This window comes from Lepisosteus platostomus, unplaced genomic scaffold (assembly GCF_059453375.1).
Source record: "Lepisosteus platostomus isolate fLepPlt1 unplaced genomic scaffold, fLepPlt1.hap1 Scaffold_109_H1, whole genome shotgun sequence".
NCBI lineage: Eukaryota > Metazoa > Chordata > Actinopteri > Semionotiformes > Lepisosteidae > Lepisosteus > Lepisosteus platostomus.
Genome location: NW_028291490.1, coordinates 57,349 through 68,319, shown reverse-complemented (window position 1 = coordinate 68,319; position 10,971 = coordinate 57,349). Strand labels below are relative to the sequence as shown.

The following is a 10,971-nucleotide window of genomic DNA, read 5'->3' as shown; positions in this document are numbered from 1 at the left end:
AACAAAACTGGGCTGTCCCAACTGGGTTGGCGCGCTCCAGATGATCTTTTTCTTTTTTTTCCCTCGTACTCGAGGGTCATTTTCCTGTTCCACATGCGATTTCAACATTTTCCTTGGGAGATGTCAAGCCAGCAAGCCACTGCTGTGGTTCAGTGGCCAGCGTGGAGTTCAGTGGCCCTGTTGTACACAGAAAGCACATTGAGCTCCTTGGACATGAAAAGTTCCAGATAAAAGCCATTTGTCATCCTTTCTCTTGGTGTCGATGTTGCTATTGTATGTAAAGGTGGCAACTTGCTCAGCGAGCAGGCGGAGCACACACCGAATGCAGATGTGTCTGAGTGGTGTGTCCAAGTGGCTGCAAAAGGACAGCACTCCTGGGGCGCTGTGGCTTAGTTGGTTAAAGCGCCTGTCTAGTAAACAGGAGGCCCTGGGTCTGAATCCCAGTGGATAACCGCCTACGGCTAGACTTAATTAAATGCAAGTATTCATTTCCTGTCTTTAACACGACTTGTTTTTCTTAAAATGGATGCAACTTGCAAAACATGAAATACAAACCTTGCTAATCAGCGCTAGCAGCTGGCAAAAAAAAAGAAGTCAGCAATGTTTTTTTTCTTTAACCTTAACCCTGCTAATGGAGAAGAGTTAAACGACCGAGTCTATGCAGCTTAAACGGTGCGCACGTCGGGTTCTTAGCTGAAAGGGTGGTAAATCACGCTCACCCCAGTCCTTAATCTTTTAAAGAGGATACAAAATTGAACCTAGTCGCCACATCACATACATCCTGTTCAATGATAAAAAGGTAACATCTATCCTCGCTCCAGAGTAAATCTCACGTTGAGGGCATATTTTTTTTCACTTTACCGTGAATCGGGCTCGGCTGCACAGAGGAGAGAGCAGAGCAATGAGGTCACGGGGACAGGGGAGTCACACGCTGGCTGTTTGAACACGCGGAAGATCACTGAGGGATCCACAGTATATGGACCCTCCGTGCGCAATCAGTCCGCACTCCGGACTCTGAAACCTGCCATCCGAGTTAAGATCTCGGCAGAACCTGAAGCGCAGTTCCTTCTTAAAACGTAATCTGGTGAGCATTTCTAGAATCGTACTTGTATAGATGCAGCCTTTAATGTGTTGCTAGGTTAAAATTGATGACTTCTTGTATTTCAGTAGGCAACTGCCCTCTTGATTTTGGATTTAATTTCTTTATTACAGTGGCGCTTTTATGAAGCCAAGGGACCAGGGAGCTGCCCCAGTTCTGGGATGGCCAGTTCGAAATCATAGAAACTATTGTCAATTCCAGTCCCATGTCAGTGCGAGCAGGGATTTTGACATCTTGTTTTGCTATGTTCTGCACCAACAGGCAGGTGGCTCGGCCATTCCGTTCCAGTTTGGGGGTACAACAGACTGCTAGGTTCAGTCTGATAAACTGAGCTGATGGTTGGAAGAAAACCATCTCAGCGTCCATTCTCTGTCCCTTCTTTAGGACAAGGCGTACCGGAAACCCTGCTGTTGACGCAGGAACGATCAGGTCCGATTCGTTTACTACCTGGCAGGCCTGAGGAATCGTCTGACCTGACCGAATGTTCTCGGGGTCACCGCTTAGAGAGTGGGCATCTGGGTCCACCCGTTTCCACAGCACACTGTTTACTGTGTCCAGCTGGGCGCCCAGTCGAACCAATAGGTCTGCACCAATGCAGACCGAATGGGTCAGCTGAGGTGCTACCTGGAAGTAGTGAGCAAACTTCCTTTTTCCGATGGAGATGGAAGCTACACAGCTTCCTTTGCTCCAAATGGACCTATGAGGTGGGGGTGCCCACCACAGAACCTGTGACTGCGTCACCAGGGTCACCTGACAGCTTCGCGACAGGTCCTCGAACAGACCTTCACTGATTATGGACTTCTCAGAGCTGAGGCTAAGAATTACATCATCAACCTGCACTTCTGCCACCTGGACCCCCTCCCACCACCATGGGGTGGTAGTCCTGGACCCCCTGAGGTACCAGGGTGCACAGAAAGGACTCCCATTCATTACCGGACAGGGAGATCCACTCTTCTTCAGGGATGAAAAGGGGGTGTGCTTTACCTGGCGGGTCAAGCAGCTGCTCGGAGCACTGCTCCTGTAGTTGGGAGACCGTGGGAGTGCTGGCCTGGGCAGGACTTCCCTGTAGTTTTGGAAAGCAAGAAGAGACATTTATTCTCGTCCAGAGGAACCAGGAGGAACCTCCAACTCAGCTATAGTGTTCAGTGGGCACTGTGTGATCACAGTATAACCACTGAATCCCCCTTTTTGCTGTGCAACAGGCTTAGGGTTTTTGACCTGAGCCCACAATTTTCCACGCTGGCAGTCCACCAGAGGCTCCAGCCTGTCAAGCAGGTCTTGGCCAATGAGTAGTGGCTCTCTTTTTAACCTAGAGATGTAAACAGGATGCACCATGTTCATTGGCCCGAACCTAAGTGCCACCCACACTCGGTGTGTGATCCTGGCATGATCCTGGGTATAGCTGGAAATATCTATCTTACACGGTTCTACCTTAAGTCTGATGCCTTTTCCTTTCGCTACTCGTTTGAGCTCGCTGAGTAGATCGGCTGACATCAAACTAATTTCAGCCCCAGTGTCAATCAGTGCTTCTCTATCTAAGACGTTTTCAAGAAAAACCTTGATATAAATACGCCTTGCTTTGCCTTTCTGGCTGAGATTCCCTAAGAATTGTTGGAAGCCTGCCTTTTCTTTGACTTCAGGGGCGGGGTCAGCGCCCAACTCAGAGTCACAGCCTTCTTCCAGGCAGGAACCCTCCCACCCAATCAGATAGACTGAGGGAGGGGCTTGGGACGGATCCCCGCCTCCTCCAGTGAGAAGGGGCGTGGTCCCCCTAAGCTCATTCACACTTCTGGCATTCGGTGCGGAAGGTTTACCCTGTCCTGATCTCTCAGGCAGGGCTTGTTCAAGCCTGGCCAGGCGGGCTGCAGTCGACTCCCTGCGTCCAGTCTTATGATAGACTCTGCCTGAGCCCTTGCCTTCCCCGTAGCGCTCACGGCGGCTCTGACGCTTAGTGCGGTCCTGCCTGCCTATTTTGTGCCGGGGCTTAGCGAGCTCAGGAACCTCAGCTGCCTCGAGCTGAGGCGAGTCGTCAACCCTGCTGGCTTTAGTGGCGAACACGGCCGTTTTAGCAGGTTTTCGCTCTGAGGAAGCAGAGACTTCAGCTCCCCAGGCTTTTTGAGCCAACCTTCTAATGTCAGCCATTTTCATCGCTGTGTGTGCATCACAATCATTTTCCTGACTGAGGGATGCAGATTAGCAATGAATAAACCTTTGAAATTCACGTTCTCTTCGCAACCCTCTTCATTCCGCCCTGCAAAATAAGTGCGCCTAAGCCTCTGATAATAGTCGCGAGGGGCTTCAGCTTTTTCGTGCTTAATATGGTGCACAGCAGCCACGGCAGCTATGGGATCGATAAAAGCCGAAAATTCTCCGATCATTGCCTGACACAGCTCCTCAAAGCAATTACAGACTTCCGGTCCTTGTCTAGACATCCACTCGTGGATCGCTCGGCTGGTAGTTTTCCTTACTTACATAGCCTTTTCCTGTTCGGACGCTTCGGGCATAAACTGCAAAGTATATCTCAGCTCATCGATGTAGGTCTCCACATTATTCCCTGACACTGACGGGTCAAACCTTTCTACATCTTTGGCTAACTGCCTCAGGGAGTGGAGGTTAATTTTTACGGTTTCTCCGCGGGCAGGGAGACGGCCGTGATCAGGAGCAGGGGGTCTATGCCTGAACTGACTCGCCCTTGCGTTTCGCGCAGGACTCGGCGATCTCCCCCATGCCGATCCGACCACAGACCCTGGCCGGGAGAAACCTCCTCCCGGCGCGCTGGGTGAGCGCTCCGGGCTGCTAGGTGGGCTGGCATGCAAGTGGGATCTAGTCTATTTTGCTTCCAGTACGGCAGCATCTGACTCCTTTTGCCTTTCCTGGCTGAGCTCATTTAAACTCTCAATTTCTTTTTCTTTTTCTTTCGAGCTCCCTTCCAGGTCTCTCCTAGCTACCTCAGCCGCAGTTTCTCTAGCAGACAAGTCATCTAATTTACCTAAAACTTCCCTGAGTCAGTCTTCACTTTCCTCATTTTTCACTCTCTTTTCTCTGATTATATCCAACAACTCGACTCGCTCCACCTTATATCTTTCTAGCGTTCCCTGAAGCTTTTGAAACTTTGTCAGCTCGGACAAAGACAGTTCCAGCTGTTTAGCTAGATTTAAGGTGAAACTCGATAGGACCAGAACTGCGTTCACAGACACTCCTGTGTTAAGCTGGTTCGCTACCTTAGCTACTAAATCTACTTGCAGCTTCTCAATATCATCAAAGTTCAACTTTTCGATACCACTCCAGTAACCAGGATTGTCGTCGCTAGAAATAGTACTTATAAGCGACTCCACTTCAGACATTTTAGCAGCCATTGTCATTACGTCAGAGAAACTTTAAGAGTATTACTTTTTTTTTTCTTTTTCCAAAATACAGTATGGAATCTAGACACCCGAGCAGATGGATTTCCAATCAGCACACGTTACACTAAACGCTAGAAAACAGGGGGATTTCTTTACGCAGTTATCAGCACACCCGGTATTCGCGTATAGAAGCCGCGGTGCTGTGCTGAACTTCAGTTATTCTGTGCGACTGATTCTCATTTCATTCTAAACTCGCCCACCCAGGGACGCCATTAAATGTAATGGTTTGATGGGTTTACTGAGACAATTATTAATTGTAGCAGTAATCACAAGGTTGTTCGTTGGGGCTTTTAGAAAATCAATCGTCAGAACAACTAACAACGCACACACAGGGGTTCAATAGACTAGATACATTTATTAATATAAATTGTGCACCAAACATATACTAGTCTGCCTGGATACGAGTGGCAGACCTTACTGTGAGGGTTATCAATATACAAGGTATATAATCCCGAAGAGATGCAAACACAAAGAGATACACAACAGAGAATATATGTCAATATATATCGTTCGGTTACCAAATCGCTAATCAGTGTTATTACCCACTGTTACTCTAAACTCGGAAGTAAATACATTACTCATGAATTAAATTGATAACAACTTGTGTTGAGGTACAATTAAATTCTCGAGACGCAATGTAGAACATGGGGTTTACTTATCCACTGTGTATGGATTTGGAATTTCCCGGCACGAACACCAAACCAGCTGACAGGCTCTGTTGCAGCCTCTGTTCCAGCGGTTGTCCAATGGGCGTTGTCCCGGCGTCCTCTGGCTACCGGCCAACCAGTCAAGGTGCAGCTCGGAGTAGGACGGGCGGAGGAATCTGACTGCGGCGCGCAGGGCAGTCGTTGCTCCGAGGGGATCTACCAGCAGTCCGGCTGGCTGGTAGAAAGTCTCTATGCACAGAGTGTGACCGCGAGTCCTCACAAGTCACTCTTGTGCCTGGGAAGAAGCTGGTTCGTTCCCGGTCCAGCACTGCTTCTGAATAAGCTATTCAGGTTGTCGACGAGGGTCCAACTGTAGGGTCCAACTGTCCAACACAAACACAATCTGTGGCGTTTAGCGTGACAGTCTTGCAGGCATCGTGCTGTCTCACTGCAATACTATACCGCTGGAGGAAACAGTCCATCTGGCCATGAAACTCATTTGAACGTCTAGCTACAGCAACTAACAATATCATGATTTATTCAGGATGTGTGGAATCAGCACGTCCCGGAGACAGCTTCCGAAATCGTGAGCATTCTCTGGTGGTGTCCTGCAGGGCACCTGTGGGCGTGCGTTGGTGGTATAGTGGTGAGCATACCTGCCTTCCAAGCAGTTAACCCGGGTTCGATTCCCGGCCAACGCAGTGGCGATTGGTTTCAAATGCTGTCATGAGCCTTGGATTGTGACTAGCAAAGCGCAGCCTTTTGAAAAACGGAATGCAAAACAGAATTGAAGGAGAATCTTACAGGGGATTCTGAGCGGTGTCTGCATACACGCAGTCCGATACGGGTGCTGAAAGCTTGAGCTACTCTCAATGTCATGCTGCCTTTCCCCGGAGTAAATCTGTTACATTGAAAGAATGCTTCTGGCAGGTTCAAAAAGGGACCCTTGTTAATTGGAGAAATCAATGATTTCGAATGAATTCTGTATGCGTTAAAAGACAGCTATACACAGAAAACATGCAGGACACTGCTCATGATGTTTCCCGAGCCGAAACACAGTGCGTTTTTCCAAGCCATCTGACAAAGCCCGCCCACTGAAAACTGCAGCAGATCGTGTAAAGACGTTCAACTTTGTAACTACTGCACGCACAGGAAGCAGAATAAATTCCTCTTTTCCGGTTTTATTTATGCGAACCATAAATAAACCAAATAAACCAAGTTGCAAGAGGCCCGCACCCACAGCACAAATTGCGCAGCCTAGGCCACCTCCTGCACGCCACCGCCTCCTGCTGGGCCCACTCTTTCGCACACTCACACGCCACACTAACAATCAAAAGTGTGGGCAAAACAAGAAAACGAGCGCACCGTTTCCTACACATCTGCAGTCACCGTTGCGCATTCGCAGCATGTCCCGGGATGCAATTCGGCCTCATTTGCATAACTCCAGACCGGCAGATCGCCACGCAAGCTCGCGACGTGCGCCTGCCACACACCGAACAAACCTTTTCAGCAATTTCCAAAAAACGGGCCTGCTCGCCTGCCCACAAGGCTCCATCTCTTACCTGCTCTCCAGAGCCTGCTGCCTTCTGTGCTTTTCTCTCGGCACCGCTGCAGCGCACACAACTCCTGCAGCGGGAGGGGGGGAGAAAGTTCCCGCGCTCCGCCGCAGGGAAGGCTTGCTCCGTGCGCACACGTCCTTTCGATGCCAGTCCAACAAGTGCTCCGCATTAGCTGCGTCGGGGCTCCGGGGTGTCGCACCTCACCTCACCTCACCTCGCACTGCCCCCTCCTTGAATGTCTGCCGCTGGGCATGCCCCACTCTCCTCCGCCTTATCTTATCGCGTGTGAGCACCGACAATGGCCACAATGCCGGGGAATGGCACCTGTAAATTAATTCTCTTCTCTTGCAGCCTGAGATCATGTCCTTCTTTTGGCTCCCTCCAGTTCTGATAAAAAATCTCACTCTTAGATTTGTTAATTTTTGCGGATGAAGCCAAAGAGAAACGATCACAGCACTGCAGAGCTCTGCTAATTGAGGCATTGTCAGAGAGGAGCAGGGTCATCCATGTATAGAGATGTCTTTACCTCTCCTCCCCCACTTCCAGGCACTGGTATCCCATTAATGGCCTGATCCTGGCGCAAGGCACAGGCTAAGGGCTCCATAGCCAAAACGAATAACAAGGGGGATAATGGGCAGGCCTGCCTCACCTCTGAACAGACTTCAAAGGGGTGTGATCTATTGCCATTAACCATTACTCTGCTGTTGCTACCTGTGTACAGCAGGTTAATCCACTTTCTCATGATGGGGCAAAAATTCATGTGCTCAAGTACCAATGTTAAGTACTGCCGGTTTAGGCGGTCAAAGGCCTTTTCTAGGTCTACACCTAAAATGCACAGAGGGAGGGAGCGATCCTCTGAGTACAGACAGACATCCCTCAACAAGGCCAGGTTGTCGCTCATCAGGCGTCCTGCTATCCCACAAGTCTGTTCTTTCCCTACCAGTGAGGCCACTACATTTTGTAGGCGCAGGAAAAGGGCTTTGGACAGGATCTTAGTGTCCACGCCTAACAGGCTGAGGGGTCTCCAGTTCTTTATGTCATTCTTTGCTCCTTTCTTAAACAAGAGAGAGATAGTGCCTTCTCTTAAGGAGTCAGGCAGCAATTCTGTCTTATAGCTTCCCTCGAATAGGAGCAGTAGCGGATCCTGAAGCAGATCCCAAAAGGTGCAATAAAATTCTTTAGGGAGCCCGTCAGCACCCGGAGTTTTCCTCTTCTGTAAGCTCTCCATAGCCTGTCTCAGCTCTTCTATTGTCAAATCCCTCTCAAGTACTTCCCTATCTTCTTCACTCAAAACGTTTTCTAGCTTTGAGGTAAAAAAATGAATTTCTTCATCCTTTACCTCTGTAGAGCTGTACAGTCTTGAGTAGAAGGCCTTGGTGCAGGAGAGGATAGCACTCGGCTCTGTTCTCTCTCGTCCCTCCTCATCAACTACACTTTCCATGACAGACTTGGAGCCTACCACTTTCCTGAAAAAGAAGCGAGTACACTTCTCATTTTCTTCCAAGAACTGCACTCTGCTTCTTAACAGCACTCCTCGACTACTTTCTTCGGCTATGCTCCGGATGTCCTTTTTTAAAAGGGTGATATCCTCGAGCACAGCGAAGCCACTGTGCAGCATCGTGTAGAGACGCTGCAGCTGCCTCTGTTTCCTGGCTAGCACTCCTCTCCGTCTGGCAGCAGCCTTCCTTCCCTCAGCCATGAAAAAGGCCTTTGTCCTCATCTTCACCTCCTCCCACCACTCTCCTACTGACCCGTACAGACACTGCAAGGACAGCCACTGTGATAGTTTCTCCTTGTAGCAGGATACTACCCCCTCGTTCTCTAGCAGCTTAGTGTTGAGTTTCCAGAGGCCTGGGCCAAAGACAGTCCCGCCCTTGAGTTCCACTCTACACCCTAAAGCCTGATGATCTGAGAAGAAAACAGGCTGAAGAGTGACCCCAACAACTTTCACTCTCTCTGAGACAAAGCAATAGTCAATTCTGGAGCTGCTATTCCTCCCTGACCATTTATATCCTGCTGTTGTGGGATATATACATCTATATGTGTCTGAGAGTTTAAAGTCTTGAACTAAGTTTTGCAGGGCCAGTGAGCTGGAATCCAATTTTATCAGAGAGCTAGACTGCCTGTCTGTGTGCTCTAAGATACAATTAAAATCCCCTCCCACTATCACGTCTGTGCTACTTAACAATAGGGGAGAGAGTGCCTTGAGTAGCTCCACCCTTCCTCCCACGTCAGTAGGACAATACACATTGATTAGCCGCAGGTTAACGGTCCCCCATTCCACATCCACACAGCAACCTGCCATCTATGACCCTCTGAATACTTTTCAATTTGAAAGCCCATCCTTTGAAAAGAATGGCCACGGCAGAGGCTCTGTTGTTATTGTCCCCTGACCAAACAGAAGGCCCTTTATCCCACCTATCTTCAAAGCTTTTATACCTCTCTTGATAGGCTAAAGCACACTCCTGCAACATCAACACATCTCCCTCTCTCTGCTGGAGGTAATCAAAGACACACTGGCATTTAACTCTGTCATTGATACCTCTGGTGTTAAGAGAAATTATGTTTAGAGCCATATTACATAAGAAAGTGGAACCAGTCTTTACAAAACACATTTCTCTTCGGTCTCACCTGTTACCTTCTCTTTTTCTTTTTCTTCTTACCAATTTCCTGCCAGCCATCCTCTGAATGAGCCTTCATCAGGGTGGCAGCAGTAAAAGCGTTCACGGAGTCCATTTCAAGGAAGGGGGTAGAGGGAGGGGTGGAGGGGTTCCAGCTGTTCCCATCGCCATGCTCTCCTTCCTCCTCGCTCGGGGAGAAAACAGAGTCATTTTTCCTTTTCCTCAAGTCCAGCTCCTGGTAGCACTGAGGGGAAAGGGGTGCAGCCGATGCACCAGTCTCCTCTTCCCCCTCACCCACCAGCTATTGCAGATCCTCCGTGACGGACTGGATGGAGGAGAGGAGGGCATCTGTAGCACTTGCAGAGTCTGAGAAAAGCAGCTCCGCTGAATCCTGGGTATCGTCGCTGGACCCGCTCCACCGGTGGGGGCCCCACAATGGCCCTCGTTCTGAGGAGCAGGAGTGGGGGAGGGGTCCTCGCTGTTCTCTGGGGTTTTCAAACCCTCGTGCTTGTCTGGTGCAGTCTGCGGTTGTGGGAGCGTAGTGGATTTCTCTTCCACCGGCCCCGGAGCCACAGCAGGACTGATCCTGGCTGGAGGCTGAGACTCTTTGTTCAACAAGGGTTCTTTGTTTGACTTGTTGTTTGCTTTGGCTTTTCGGGCCGGTTTGGCTGAAACAAGCACTGCCTCATCCTTTCTCATTTTGAGTTTATTGGCGTAGGCTTGAGGGCAGTTCTTAAAAACGTGTCCTTCCGAGCCACATAAATTGCACTTTGGCAGCATTGAACAGTCAGAGGCTAAATGTCCCTGTTTGCCACAGGTCTTGCAGCATTTCACAGTGCAGGACGATGCCAGGTGTCCCACAGCACCACAGCGCCGACGCACCTTTGGTTGTCCCACATAAAAAACATAGCCATTGCAGGCGCCCAGCCGGATTGTAGAGGGCAGGTGCCTTAAGCCTCCATTTACATTGTCCGGTAGCAAGCGAACCTCGAATTTCCTTGCTCCTGTTTTTATACCGTCAACATCTCTAACCTCAGTTCCATGGTGGACTGTGCAGTACTGCTTAAGCCAGGTGTGAATGTCCTCCGTCTTTGCCATTTCCGAGAACATAACAACATGCACCGTTTTCCTCTCTCTCTGTGTCAGAGGCTGCAAGTTGATCTTCTCAAGGGCAGGAACTTTCCCTCTTTTTGCCTCAAACACATCCACACATTGTTCAAACAGAGAATAGGTAGCAAAAACAACCTCAAATGCTTTCTGACCTGGGAGAGCGAAGATGAAATCCAAGTGCCGAGGTTCAAAGCCAAGTTCCTTCTGTAACACTTTTCTGCCTAACTGCATACGATCCATGAAGAGGTCATCCAAAAGCTCAAAACGTACAGCATTCTTGCGGGATCCAAAGGTTGCCATCTCAAACTGCAAAACAAACACTGCTTCCAGAAAACAAGAAAACAATCCAACTACACCAACTACAGGCTGATCAAGGTATCTCCCCTGCCAGGTAAGCCGAGAGCCGCAGGCGATGAGCCCGGAGCTGAACGGGCCCCACTGGCTCGTTTGTAAGGCCAGGTGCATTGCCAACCACGACCGGCAGGGCAGAGGGCTTGAAGGCGGCCTGGGCTCCTGCAGCTGTCCAGCCAC

The 10,971-nt window shown here is 49.6% G+C and overlaps 1 non-coding gene across 1 annotated transcript; it reads left to right on the top strand.

The window, feature by feature from the left end:
* The first annotated feature begins 5,779 nt into the window (after positions 1-5,779).
* Positions 5,780-5,851, top strand: trnag-ucc (transfer RNA glycine (anticodon UCC)). The gene has a single exon. It is a non-coding gene; the product is annotated as a tRNA-Gly (tRNA).
* Positions 5,852-10,971: the final 5,120 nt, after the last annotated feature.